Source organism: Dendrobates tinctorius, unplaced genomic scaffold, assembly GCF_039654945.1.
Source record: "Dendrobates tinctorius isolate UK_male_01 unplaced genomic scaffold, ASM3965494v1 ptg000127l, whole genome shotgun sequence".
In the NCBI taxonomy this organism is placed as follows: Eukaryota; Metazoa; Chordata; class Amphibia; order Anura; family Dendrobatidae; genus Dendrobates; species Dendrobates tinctorius.
In genome coordinates this window covers 19,800,171-19,815,000 of record NW_027361795.1, presented here as the reverse complement: position 1 = coordinate 19,815,000, position 14,830 = coordinate 19,800,171, and the positions used below count along the sequence as shown (strand labels likewise).

Below are 14,830 nucleotides of genomic sequence, written 5' to 3'. Positions count from 1 at the left end.
CCCTTTCACTGGCAGCCCCACCTGACATGTGCTGCTCTGGGAGGAATGAGATCTGGAAGATGATGATCTCAGGCTGGAGCCCTTCCTCAATTCTAATGGACTTTGGGAAGTATCTGCTTATTCCCTCAGCAAGCTCATTTCCATGCCTTATCCCCATCACATGCGCTCTACAAGCCAGCAAGTTGGTAGAAGACCTTTTTCTGGATAATTCGCACAGAACAGAGAACATTAGGACTGAACAGGACAGATTTAAATAGAAACATTTTCAATTTTTGTAAATGTTTATTTCAGTTTATTCCTGTTTTGTACAATTTATGCAGATTTAGAAATGGCATTATCCAAGGAAGCACATAGACCCGGAGCTCGGTGCACCCAGCGGGCAGTACAGAGACCCCCGCCTGCCTCCTGGGACATGAGTCCCTTGTCATCAGCGAGCTGGAAAGCCCCGTACCGCATGCTTTGCTTTTCATCCCAGTTTTTGGATGGCGAATTGATTTATTGGTCAGGATTTCCTGGCCAGGAATTAGTTACAAGTTTTGGCCGGGGTATAAGGAGGTCGGTGGCTTCCTGCGGCCTCTGGAGCGTGTCATTAAACGCGGCAATTACTGCAGCTCTCACCCACAGAACACATTGCTGGGAGCATGTAGGTTTCCGAGGAGGGCACAGTCTGGGTCTGCCCTCCTGGCTGCACTCTTGGGAAGTCCTATGCATTTTGGATCATTGTCCTTCCTGGATTATCACTGTAGTACATTGCACCAAATAATACATAGCGAACACAGCGTGTACTGTCTCGGAACAGATAGCAAGCCGAGTACATGCGGCCCACATTGTCATAGCCGGGGGTCTCTCAACCCCCAGCATTGTCCAGCCTGACAACTCTACCTGTTCTTTTCCCAGAGACATAGAATAATATGAAGCACCACCAAGCTGGAAATATAGACTTGGTGCATATATAACATTAACTCTCTAAATGCTGCATACTAACGATCCCTAGTCTGTTTGCACTATTTAGGTATTTTCTTTTAATTACATTCTTGAAATAAAATAAGTATTCTGCGTTAATTAATATACGAGTGTCTTCATACAGGTCATATCCAGTAAATAGCAGGAACACTTTGGATCCGGTGAGTATTTTCTTGATCACGCACTGAATGCATTTTTATATCTAGGAAATGTCACTGTCCCCCTTACTGGACCCAGTGGACCCCTGTCTGTGCCGGTGGAGGCAGCCAGAGTTGAAAAGTTCAAGCGTAAAGTTTGTTTCCAGGGCTGAAGCGAGGAGGATTTTTCATCAATATAAATGGAGTTAACCTCGACAATCCCGAGATGCCCACTTGTACCTGTGTGATCTCTAGCATGCAAGACTGCATGTGACACGTGTAATAAAGGGAGAAATATTAGTAGCCAGAAGCAGCGCTTTGATCAGCTGCCTGAGACCAGGGCACCTCTAGCTCCTGCTACACTTCACACCGCCAGGAGAACAGCAGCCTGCCCTCCACCAGAAGTATAGTAACTGCCCTCCACCAGGAGTATAGTAACTGCCCTCCACCAGGAGTATAGTAGCTGCCCTCCACCAGGAGTATAGTAATTGCCCTCCACCAGGAGTATAGTAATTGCCCTCTATCAACCTGCCCTCCACCAGTAGTATAGTAACTGCCCTCCATCAGCCTGCCCTCCACCAGGAGAATAGTAACTGCCCTCCACCAGGAGAACAGCAGCCTGCCCTCCATCAGCCTGCCCTCCACCAGGAGAATAGTAACTGCCCTCCACCAGGAGAACAGCAGCCTGCCCTCCATCAGCCTGCCCTCCACCAGGAGAATAGTAACTGCCCTCCACCAGGAGAACAGCAGCCTGCCCTCCATCAGCCTGCCTTCCACCAGGAGAATAGTAACTGACCTTCACCAGGAGAACAGCAGCCTGCCCTCCATCAGCCTGCCCTCCACCAGGAGAATAGTAACTGCCCTCCACCAGGAGAAAAGCAGCCTGCCCTCCATCAGCCTGCCTTCCACCAGGAGAATAGTAACTGCCCTCCACCAGGAGAACAGCAGCCTGCCCTCCATCAGCCTGCCCTCCACCAGGAGAATAGTAACTGCCCTCCACCAGGAGAACAGCAGCCTGCCCTCCATCAGCCTGCCCTCCACCAGGAGAATAGTAACTGCCCTCCACCAGGAGAACAGCAGCCTGCCCTCCATCAGCCTGCCCTCCACCAGGAGAATAGTAACTGCCCTCCACCAGGAGAACAGCAGCCTGCCCTCCCTCAGCTTGCCCTCCACCAGGAGAATAGTAACCTGCCCTCCACCAGTAGAATAGTAATTGCCCTCCATCAGCAGGTACACACAGCCCCTGTCATTAAGCTTTGACCAGCGATCACCCTGGTTTTTCCACATAATAGACACAGATAACAAGTGCTCAATGATCTCTCCACAGATAGGAGGAAAAGAAAAGTAATCTTTATCATTCTTGTCTTCTGTCCTGCCAGTGCGTTTACCCATGTGCATTAATGAGAATAACGATTTCTAATGAACAGCAGCACATATTCTCTTTCCAGGACTTGTAATCCAGGGGTCAGTCATAGACCTGCCATATTCTGCCATGAAGTTTTAAATATGATCTGGGGACAAAGGATGAGTGAAGAAGACGCATAGACTGCTCTCCACTCATCTTCCTGCTAATGCAAGCTGGCAATTCAATTATTTGCAGAGGAATATTTTAAGTAAGGTCTTCCATCCATGCCACACACAGTATTAACCCAGCAGCTCTCACAAGTCTGCTCCAGCACCCACACACCCATCCAATTACTGCATTGTCCGAACCTATGAAACACAGAGCACATCTACCTATTTGTCAGAGCTAACATTATGTGCTGTGTTCCCCAAGATCAAGTGCCGATGTCGGCAAGCAGTTAAGCAGTTTTTCTGTTTTTTTTTTAAATTTCTTTTCCTGCTAGCTCCAAAGTAAACCAGTGATATGGATTTGTGTATTCTGCGAACCTGGTAGAATATTATTTTAATTTCTGATGGAAGAGAAAAGTCTACAATGCACAAATAGGAGAACATTTCTTGTATTGCAGGAGAAATAATATGGGAAAGCTCTTTACAGATTCTTCTAGTATTGTTTTATGACTGATTCTTGACTAGGTAAACATCAAGATTAGATTGCCATCCCCAAACCCTAAACACAGCTGCCATCTGGCATGACAAATATTATTGACCCAAGAGCTACCAAATATTTTTATGACTTTGAAACCCGGGCTGCAGAAATCCAATGCATTCTATGGATCTGCTCCTGCTGCCTTGTCATTGAAACAGCTGTTTATTTCACTTGGAAAAACCAATAATTGCACTGAAGACCTGAATCATTATCTATTTCCACCAATTAGTTAAGCTCAGCATTACTTAGCTGTTTTCATAAGTTCATTTTAGGAACCTATGAGACGCAGCAAAATACAGCACCCCTTGTCTTCGGGCTGCACACCGGCAATGTCCTCACATCGCAATGTATGCAAACAGTTCCAGCTCTGCTGCATCCATGGCTGGGCTTCAGAACTGATCACTGACTTAACAGTATCAAAAGAACAACAAAGTGTTTTCATATAATAAAAAGTTCTACTTGTGTGTAGCAGTTTTTTTTTTTTTTTCAGCTAGCCAGGTATAGATGATTTTTAGAAAATAGCAACACCAGTATACATTTAATAGCTATATTCTGAACACTTAATGCAGCTATATTTCTTTACCACCCAGTAAATCAACTCATACTAAAATGGGATCACCTTAGGATGCATCGTTATGGATTTTGTCACATATACAAAAAATAAATTTTAGAAATTAATATCAGTGGATTTATTCCTAAGTTACCAGTTAGAACACGTATGACTTCCTCAAAGTAAGATCTGTGTTTTTAGGATTCAAGAAAGGAGGAGCATGTACTGCAAATACAATGGGGCTTAAAATAACTGATAGAGAATTAGGATGGAAACTGATATAATTTCATGCTTCAGTTGTCCGATCAGTTCGGATTAGTGGTACAAAAAAGGTGTAACAAAATCCTAGTGTGTAGCCAAGCCTAGGGCTTGCAGCACACGATGGTTGTGAAATACAGTCTACACTTTGGAGCTAAAAGGCATGAAGTTCAAATTGTTTTGCCTGCATTCAGATCAGTATTTATGTCAGTATTTTATCAATGCTGTTTCAGGGTTTTTATGAGTGTTTACCTGTCTATCTCCCCTCTATATTTTCCCATATTGCAGATACATAAGTATCTCTATTATGGATCCTTTTTGTTCATTGTCTTCTAGGGGAAGATTGCATTAGTAATATAATTTCTGATTGAGGATGTTGCATATTGAACTATACAGGCTTTATATAAAAATAGTTGTGAAAACTCATGGATGTGTCTAATCACAAAGTCCTAAAAAAAAGCATTGCATGTGAATAGTAACGATGGTCAAAGCTATTTTCTTTTATATTATTACAATTTTGTATACCTTTCACAATTAAATAATCCAGCTAAGATTTTTGCAATTTAACACTACTTTCCCACAATGAATATTTAGTGAGCTTTTGATGTTGCAGATTTTATGCACCTATTACGTAAATTATGTTACTTATGTTTTTTTCATTAAGTTCTTGAGTGCAGTTTTTTCTCTTTTTGCTATGTCATGTTTTATATAAAGCTGCTTTGTTTTGATACTTCCTGGTATTTTTCTTTGACAAAACTTTATTGAAGTACTTATGCACGGAATACATGCACTTTTGGTGCGCTTCAGCCACGGAAGAATAAAAAAACAAAAAAACAAAAAAGCCAGGCATGTGCATTCTTTGCTTGTGTATTTTCCACATATAATGCAAGTCTACAGAAAAATCCATACATAAAACTCAGCGTACTCACAAGAGAAATTGACATGTGAATGTGAAACACGCATCACAGGTCAGATTAAGCTGATTAAAAAAAAAAAAAAAATAAAAGTAAAAAGGAGCACAGTGGGCATGAGATTTCTATAAAATCCCATCCACTTTGCTGGAACTGTAAGGGTATGTGCACACGTTGTGGATACACTGCAGATTGGCTAGTGATTTACAGAACAATGTTAATCTATGAAAAAAAAATGCTGTGCACATGCTGTGGAAAAATCTGCACAGAAACGCAGCGGTTTATTTTCTGCAGCAGTCAATTCTTTGTGCGGATTCCGCAGCGTTTTTACACTCATTCCATTATAGGAATCTGCAGGTTTAAAAAAAAACGCAGGCCAAATCCGCACAAAATCTGCAGATTTTGATCTGCGGATTCTGCCAAAAGTTGCAGATCCTGCGCGGAAAATTTGCAACGTATGCACATACCCTAAGGCCCTGCGCTTTCAAAGCCTGTGGAGATACACAGCATCAAAAACTCACCAAAAACTCATTGTGAGCACACAGCCTAAAAAAAGTATTTGCTCTTGTCAAGATGTTTTCTTTTTATATTTGAGAACTTAACATATGTCGTAACCACCAGTCTTTTGAAATCACTATAATCTATTTTCTATGGAACTAGCTTTGTGCTCAATATCCTCAGTTTGACACTGAGCATTTCCTTGGGCTACGAAGAGACACCTTTTTCTGTCTGGTTATGTGAATGTGCAAACTACACAATTTGTTTCACCAGTTCTGTTTGGACAAAAAAAAAAATCCCCCAACTGGTCAGACTTCTTTGGAGCTTTGACATATGAACACTTGGTCTAGGCACATTTATCAATTATTGTACAAGTCAAGCTTACAAGTTAGACACACTAAAAAAAGTCTCACACACCTTTAATGTAATATAAATGCAGAATTATCAAAATAAAAGAAAGCCATCCAACCACATCAAAGAGCACCTTAATTTTGGATGATCGGTACATCGTATGACCCACCTCTTTATGTGCCTTTCTAGGCCTCAACTGATCTTAAGAAGAAATAGGAAGCAGGCTTAGCTCTTAAATTAAAACCTTTCTGGAAAAGATGGGTGGATAGGATCCACAACCTGAAAGGGGGCCACTCCCACCAATCCATATCCAGTGCATACCAACCCCCCACCAAAAAAAAGGCCCACACACTTTTAGTATAAAATTAATGCACAGTTCCACAGTCATATGAACATTTATTAACTATTATTTACATGTAAAAAAATCTAAAAAGAAAATGCAGAACAAGTAATCCAAAAAATCTTGGTTGATTCATTATATATCCAGTCGTACGTTAAAATAAAAAAAAAAAAAGACATGTAAGCTTTAGAAGTAGTGGAGTTAAAGCATTCATTAACAACAGCATGCTGAAGCTTAGTGATAGATATCTATATCTATTTGACCACAGCATATTTGTGCACCTGTATATTGATTTAAACTAAAGATGTGCAGGCCCTTTTTGTGTTGTTGTTTTTTTTTTGTAGTATGCATTTGGGGGTGCTGTGTACCCTTTTCTACCTATTTTTCCCTGAAAGGTATTCATTAAGAGCCAAGCCTGGTTCCTATTTCTTTCCTGAATCAGTTGAGACCTGGAAACGCACATAGAGATATTAGTCTTTAGATGTATTGACCATCCAAAATTAAGTTACACCTTGACGCAGTGTGACAGCTTTTGTATTTCTTGATTAAAAATGTTAACTATGTACCGTACTTTTGTGTATTCATTAATTGCCACGAGCTGACACATAATGTAGGTATTTACCTTTTTTTAAATTTAAATCCTGAGATACTGAAAGAAGTACCATGGCTACTAACTAAGCTTATCAATAGACTATCACTTATTGCTATGTAGAGCTCACATTTCAGAAGTCATCACAAGCTGAATTACCATGAAAAGTTACACCTAGATATAGGCAACACAGGCTCACATTATTCTAAATAGCCCTGCACAATGACCCCCTGCATAGGTCACAGAGCATGCCTAACATCTCTCCAATAGAAGTCAATGAACATCGCTGAACTATTCTTTCCACGTCTTAATGGCTGCGTAAAGCACGTTTCTAAATTTTGCTTACGGAAGGGCAGATAAAATGGCCACTCCTATCAGCAAAGAAAAAAAAATCTACAGTCAGAAAATAAGAGTATGACTATATCTGTTTGTAATTATAAAATAATATAGTTACAGAGAAGTGAATTGATTTGTTGTAAATCGAATCCAGGTCAGATTTTAGGAGATTTGCTGTGCCTGGTAAATTAGAACTATTTTCAGTTTGATTTGTGCAAACTGCCAAAAACGCCCATTGGTATTTGACTCCCTGCAGAAGACTGCAGGAGCCAGAGAAGGCGCAAGCGGGCCTATAATGCCTGGCAGCTCTTCAGGCAATTGGAATACCTACAAGTTATGGCAAATGTATTCACCGCAAATCTAATTTTTAAGGAAAACTTAAAATGTCTAAAAGATTCAATCATCTCTAAATATAGAGGGGCAGCACGGTGGCTCAGTTACTAGCACTGCAGCCTTACAACGCTGGAGTCCTGGGTTCAAATCTGCAAGGAGTTTGTATGTTCTCCCAGTGTTTTTGTGTGGGTTTCCTCCCACACTTCAAAGGCATACTGATAATGTGTGCAAACTGTAAAGCGCTGCGGAATATGTTAGCGTTATATAAAAACTTTGAAGTAATGTCCGGCTGCAATGTGTTTTTTTTTTAAAATTAAAAAGGCATTAGAAATACCATAAAAAACGTTTTAACATGGTATGTAAATCCAGCTTGAAGGAATTTTCTGAAGTAAGTAATCATCACTAGGATATACTATCACTTACTGATCAAGGCCATGTGCACACATTCAGTATTTGGTCAGTATTTTACCTCAGTATCTGCAAGCCAAAACCAGGAGTGGGTGATAAATACCGAAGTGGTGACGTGTTTCTACTGTAATTTTCCAATGATTGTTCTACTTCTGGTTTTAGCTTACAAATACTGAGGTAAAATACTGACCAAATACTGAATATGTAAACGTGGCCTTAAGGATGCTACAGCAAACATGAACAGCTACTTTACAAATTGACGTGCACAGAACAGTAAAAGTTACCCAATCTCAATATGATGTTTCTTATGAATTTGTCACATCAATTTTTAAGGCTATGTTCTCATGATGAGCTTTTGGTGAGTTTTTTTACTTTGCATAATTTCTGCACTATAATTTAAAATTAGGTTATTTGCATTTTTATCACTTTTTTTTTACTGTGTTTTTGTCTCTTTTTTTCCGGTGTTTGGCTTTGACAGAACTTTATTACTATACTTAGGTATGGATTATGCACTTACAGTTAGATCCAAATATATTTGGACAGAGACAACATTTTTCTAATTTTGGTTCTAGACATTACCACAATGAATTTTAAGCTAAACAATTCAGATGCAGTTGAAGTTCAGACTTTCAGCTTTCATTTGAGGGTATCCACATTAAAATTGGATGAAGGGTTTAGGAGTTTCAGCTCCTTAACATGTGCCACCCTGTTTTTAAAGGGACCAAAAGTAATTGGACAGATTAAATAATTGTAAATAAAATGTTCATTTCTAGTACTTGGTTGAAAACCCTTTGTTGGCAATGACTGCCTGAAGTCTTGAACTCATGGACATCACCAGATGCTGTGTTTCCTCCTTTTTGATGCTCTGCCAGGGCTTCACTGCGGTGGTTTTCAGTTGCTGTTTGTTTGTGGGCCTTTCTGCCTGAAGTTTAGTCTTTAACAAGTGAAATGCATGCTCAATTGGGTTGAGATCAGGTGACTGACTTGGCCATGCAAGAATATTCCATTTCTTTGCTTTAATAAACTTCTGGGTTGCTTTATGTTTTGGCTAATTGTCCATCTGTAGTATGAAATGACGACCAATCAGTTTGGCTGCATTTGGCTGGATGTGAGCACACACTATGGCTCTGAATACCTCAGAATTCATTCGGCTGCTTCTGTCCTGTGTCACATCATCAATAAACACTAGTGACCCAGTGCCACTGGCAGCCATGCATGCCCAAGCTATCACACTGCCTCCGCCGTGTTTTACAGATGATGTGGGTATGCTTTGGATCATGAGCTGTACCACGCCTTCACCATACTTTTCTCTTTCCATCATTCTGGTAGAGGTTGATCTTGGTTTCATTTGTCCAAAGAATGTTCTTCCAGAACTGTGCTGGTTATTTTTAGATGTTTTTTTCAAAGTCCAGTCTAGCCTTTTTATTCTTGATGCTTATGAGTGGCTTGCACTGTGCAGTGAACCCTCTGTATTTACTTTCATGCAGTCTTCTCTTTATGGTAGATTGGCTATTGATATGCCTACCTCCTGGAGAGTGTTGTTCACTTGGTTGGCTGTTGTGAAGGGGTTTCTCTTCACCATGGAGACTATTATGCGATCATCCACCACTGTTGACTTCCGTGGGCGCCCAGGTCTTTTTGCGTTGATGAGTTCACCAGTGCTTTCTTTCTTTCTCAGGATGTACCAAACTGTAGATTTTACCACTCCTAATGTTGTAGCAATTTCTCGGATGGGTTTTTTCTGTTTTTGCAGCTTAAGGATGGCTTGTTTCACCTGCATGGAGAGCTCCTTTGACAGCATGTTTCCTTCACAGCAAAACCTTCCAAATGCAAGCACCACATCTCAAATCAACTCCAAGCCTTTTATCTGCTTAATTGAGAATGACATAACAAAGGGATTGCCCACACCGGTCCATGAAATAGCCTTGACGTCAATTATCCAATTACTTTTGGTCCCTTTAACCCCTTAACCCCCAGGGTGGTTTGCACGTTCATGACCGGGCCAATTTTTACAATTCTGACCACTGTCCCTTTATGAGGTAATAACTCTGGAACGCTTCCATGGATCCTGGTGATTCAGACACTCTTTTCTCGTGCCATATTTTACTTCATGCTAGTGGAAAAATTTAATTCATATAAGGCTAGTTTCACACTAGCGTTTATTCCATGCAGCGCACGGCGCCGCTAAGCCCCGCCCCCTGCCGGCTCCCTGCCCGCCCCGTCCGGTCATCGCCGCCTACTATTGCACATGGACACATGCGATCTGCGCACCCTATCTTTAGCATAGGGTGCGCAGATCGTGCGCTGGCTGTGCGCTAGTAGGATTTTAGCATGCGCTGCGCACTTTTGAAGGTGCGCCGAGCGCGCCGAAATGCAACATGCTGCGTTCGGCGCACACAGGCGCACCTTCAAAAGTGCGCAGCGCACGGCAAAATCCTACTAGCGCACGGCCAGCGCACCCTATGCTAAAGATAGGGTGCGCAGATCGCAAGCGGCGATGACCGGATGGGACGGGCAGTGAGCCGGCAGGGGGCATGGCTTAGCAGCGGCCGTGCGCAGGCCATCGCTGCGCTATAAAGCACAAATGTGAAACCGGCCTAACTTGCGTTTATTTGTGAAAAAACTGGAAATTTGGCGAAAATTTTGAAAATTTCGCAATTTTCCAACTTTGAATTTTTTTGCCCTTAAATCACAGAGATACGGCGCACAAAAAACTTAATAAGTAACATTTCCCACATGTTTACTTTACATCAGCACAATTTTGAAACCCAAATTTTTTTCTTAGGAAGTTATAAGGGTTAAAAGTTGACTAGCGATTTCTCATTTTTGCAACACCATTTTATTTTTACAGACCACATCACATTTGAAGCCACTTTGAGGGGTCTATATGATAGAAAATACCCAAAAGTGACACCATTCTAAAATCTGCACCCCTTAAGGTGCTCAAAACCACATTCAAGAAGTTTATTAACCCTTCAGGTGCTTCACAGGAATTTTTTGAAAATTTAAAAAAATGAACATTTAACTTTTTTTCACAAAAAAAATACTTCAGGTTCAATTTTTTTTATTTTACCAAGGGTAACAGGAGAAGTTGGACTACAAAAGATATTGTGCAGTTTGTCCTGAATACGCTGATACCTGATATGTGGGGGGGAATCACTGTTTCGGCGCATGGTAGAGATCAGAAGGGAAGGAGCGCCATTTGACTTTTTCAATGCAAAATTGGCTAGAATTCAGATCGGACGCCATGTCACGTTTGGAGAGCCCCTGATGTACCTAAACAGTGGAAACCTCCCACAAGTGACCCCAATTTGGAAACTAGACCCCCCCAAGGAACTTATGTAGATATGTGGTGAGAACTTTGAACCAACAAGGGCTTCACAGAAGTTTATAACGTACAGCGGTACAATTAAAAAATCATATTTTTTCCACAAAAATGATCTTTTCACCCCCAATTTTTATTTTCCCAAGGGTAACAGGACCCTAAAAGTTATTGTGCAATTTGTCCTAAGTACGCTGATACCCCATATGTGGGTGTAAACGACGATTTGGGCGCATGGCAGAGCTCGGAAGGGAAGCAGCGCCATTTGACGTTTTTGGCTGGAATTGAGATCGGACACCATGTCGCGTTTGGAAAGCCCCTGATGTACCAAAACAGTGAAACCCCCCACAAATTACACTATTTTGGAAACTAGACCCCCCAAGCAACTTATCTAGATGTGTTGTGAGCACTTTGAACCCCCAAGGGCTTCACAGAAGTTTATAATGCCCGGGCATGAAAATAAAAAAATCGTATTTTTTCCACAAACATGATCATTTAGTCCCCAATTTTTTTATTTTCCCAAGGGCAACAGGAGAAATTGGACCCCAAAAGTTGTTGTCCAATTTGTCCTGAGTACGCCGATACCTCATATGTGGGAGAAAACTACTGTATGGGCACACATCGGGGCTCGGAAGGGAAGTAGTGACGTTTTGGAATGCAGACTTTGATGGAATGGTCTGCGGGTGTCATGTGTGTTTGGAGAGCCCCTGATGTACCTAAACTATTGAAACTCCCCACAAGTGACCCCATTTTGGAAACTAGACCCCCCACGGAACTTATCTAGATGTGTGCTTCACAGAAGTTTATAACGACCGGGCGTGAAAATAAAAAAAAAACATTTTTTTCCACAAAAATGATATTTTTGCCCCCAATTTTTTATTTTCCTAAGGGTAACAGGAGAAATTGGACCCCAAAAGTTGTTTTGAAATTTGTCCTGAGTACGCTGATACCCTATATGTGGGGGTAAAACACTGTTTGGGCGCATGGCAGAGCTTGGAGGGGAAGGAGCACCATTTGACTTTTTCAACGCAGAATTGGTTGGAATTGAGATCAGACGCCATGTTGCATTTGGAGAGCACCTGATGTGCCCAAACAGTGGAAACCCCCCAATTCTAACTCCAACCCTAACCCCAACACACCCCTAACCCTAATCTCAGCCCTAGCCCTAATAGGAAAATGGAAATAAATACATTTTTTAAATTTTATTATTTTTCCCTAACTAAGGGGATGATAACGGGGGGTTTGATTTACTATTTATAGCGGTTTTTATGTTTGGCAGCTGTCACACGCTAAAAGACGCTTTTTATTGTAAAAATAGTTTTTGCATCACCACATATTGAGAGCTATAATTTTTCCATATTTTGACCCACTGAGTCATGTGAGGTCTTATTTTTTGCAGGACGAGTTGACACTTTTATTGGTATCATGTTCGGGCATCTTTTGATCACTTTTTATTCCGATTTTTGGGACGCAGAATGAACAAAAACCAGCGTTTCTTGAATTTCTTTTGGGGGGTGCGTTTACACCGCTCTGCGTGTGGTAAAATTGATAAAGCCCTTTTATTCTTCGGATCAGTACGGTTACAGCGATACCTCATTTAGGTCGTTTTTTATGTTTTGGCGCTTTTATGCAATGAAAACAATTTTATATAAAAAATAATTATTTTTGCATCGCTTTATTCTGCGAGCTATAACTTTTTTATTTATTGGCTCGTTTTTTGCGGGACAAGATGATGTTTTCACCATGTGGGCTCCGCTGATCTCTGTGACGTACTATCCCGTCCCTGGGAATTAAGTCCCAGGGCACATAGACGGGATAGTACGTCACATGACAGAAAGGGGTTAAAAACAGGGTGCCACATGTTAGGGAGCTGAAACTCCTAAACCCTTCATCCAATTTTAATGTGGATACCCTCAAATGAAAGCTGAAAGTCTGAACTTCAACTGCATCTGAATTGTTTCGTTTAAAATTCATTGTGGTAATGTCTAGAACCAAAATTAGAAAAATGTTGTCTCTGTCCAAATATATATGGACCTAACTGTAAAAGACGTGTTTTTTTTTACCTGTGGATTCTCCTCATCTAATGCATGTCCATGGGGAAATTCAGCACAGGAAACTCATCGTACCTCCAAAAGAAATTGACATGTTGTGGATGTGAAACACGCACTGCCGGTCAGTTTACGCTGTGGTAACAAAAATGAAAGTGGGCAGGAGATTTGTATAAATCTTATCCACTTTGCTGGGACTATATGACACGAATTTCTACACAGCAAAAATGCACCATAGGCTCATTGAGGCAGCGTAGCTTAAAGCATTTTCAGTGGTACTATATAGGAAAAAAGTCAAGAGAGATTCTTTCAGTTTATCCAGCAGTGTTTTCCCTCATTTTTGGGATGCTACCTTTAAGGCCATGTTCACATGTTCAGCATTTGGTCAGTATTTTACCTCAGTATTTGTAGGCAAAAGCCAGGAGTGGGTGAATAGTGTAGAAATGGTGACGTGTTTCTAAATCTGCACTGAAAAAAAAAAAAAACGCAGCAAAAACTTGAGCACACAGCCTAAATGTTCTACTCCTGGCTTTGGTTTACAAATACTGAGGTAAAAAACGCACCAAACACTCAATGTGTGCACGTGGCCTAATAATTTAGTGATGACATGGTTGTGAGCTTGGATATTTTGGTCAAAATATCGACCAATACATCATGTCTTATTTTTCATCATTTTATTGCACGTTTCCATTTTTATGCAGAATGCAGCAAGGCCCTTGATAGTTGGGTGAATTGGGGTGTCCATTCTTGTGGGGCGCACTTATCTAGTTCTGGGCAGCCCACTTGATCTAATAGTAGTATAGGCTATAAGCCAGACACCGTGCATCACACCTACTTGTGTGAATGGCATCCTAGACAAGCCTCTTCTGTGTGTCTTTTTAGTACTAGACAACCACCCCCTCCATGAAATGGTAGGTTTATGAGTGGCTGCTCCATCAGTAATTTGCACTTGTGGTGTTCCCGCCTTTATCATGGGGGTCTCCTGAATCCTGCTAGTGCATTGGTAATCTGATCTGTTGTTGATAAGGCTGATTCTTTTATTTTTTCCCCTCTGACTGTTCCAGTCCTGGTTTTGGCTTACAAATACTAAGGTAAAATACTGAATGTGTGAATGCAGCCTAAGGGCTCATTCAGACGTCAGTGATTTTTCATGAGTGTGTGTATGCCAAAATCAGGAGTGAACAGGTGTAGAGCTTTCCATTGCAGTTTTTTCTGCATGTTTCACTCCTGGTTTTGGCACACAAACACTGATGAAAATTCACTGACGTCTGAATGATCCCTGAGGCGACGTTCCCAAAATTAACATTTGGTGAGTTTTTAGGCTATGTGCACACACTGCAGATTCACCTGCGAGTTTTTTCGCGCAAATCCGCAGGTAAAGTGACCTTTGGTTTTCCTGCGGATTTCCCCTGTGATTTGACACCTGGACAATGGAATCCGCAGAAAGAATAGACATGCTGCGGTTTGTAAACCGCAGCAAAACCGCAGCGTGGGCACAGCAGATTTGAAAACCCATAGGATAACATGGTACTGTACCATGTCTGCAGAACTGCTGCGGATCCGCAGGGTCAAAAACGCTGCGGAACCGCCGCAGAATCCGCAGCGTGTGCACACACCCTTAATGTTACAGCATTTCTGCAACTACTCTGTAAATCTTGCAACTTGCGGTTTTTAATTGTTTTCTATTTTCTTGCATTTTTATCTCATGTTTGAGGTTGCGATTTTTGTCTCTTCTT

General features: G+C 41.3%; 1 protein-coding gene across 2 annotated transcripts in view; it reads right to left on the bottom strand.

Annotated features, from left to right (window-relative positions):
• Positions 1 to 13,216, bottom strand: part of LHX1 (LIM homeobox 1) — a 29,844-nt gene extending 16,628 nt beyond the window's left edge. Inside the window, exon 1 of one of the 2 annotated variants that reach the window (XM_073542561.1) lies at positions 13,110 to 13,216. The gene's annotated coding sequence lies outside the window, so the exon portion shown is untranslated. Of the gene's footprint in view, positions 1 to 5,887; positions 6,018 to 13,109 lie in introns of those variants that run through there. The other variant, XM_073542560.1, reaches the window with a different exon arrangement.
• Positions 13,217 to 14,830: the final 1,614 nt, after the last annotated feature.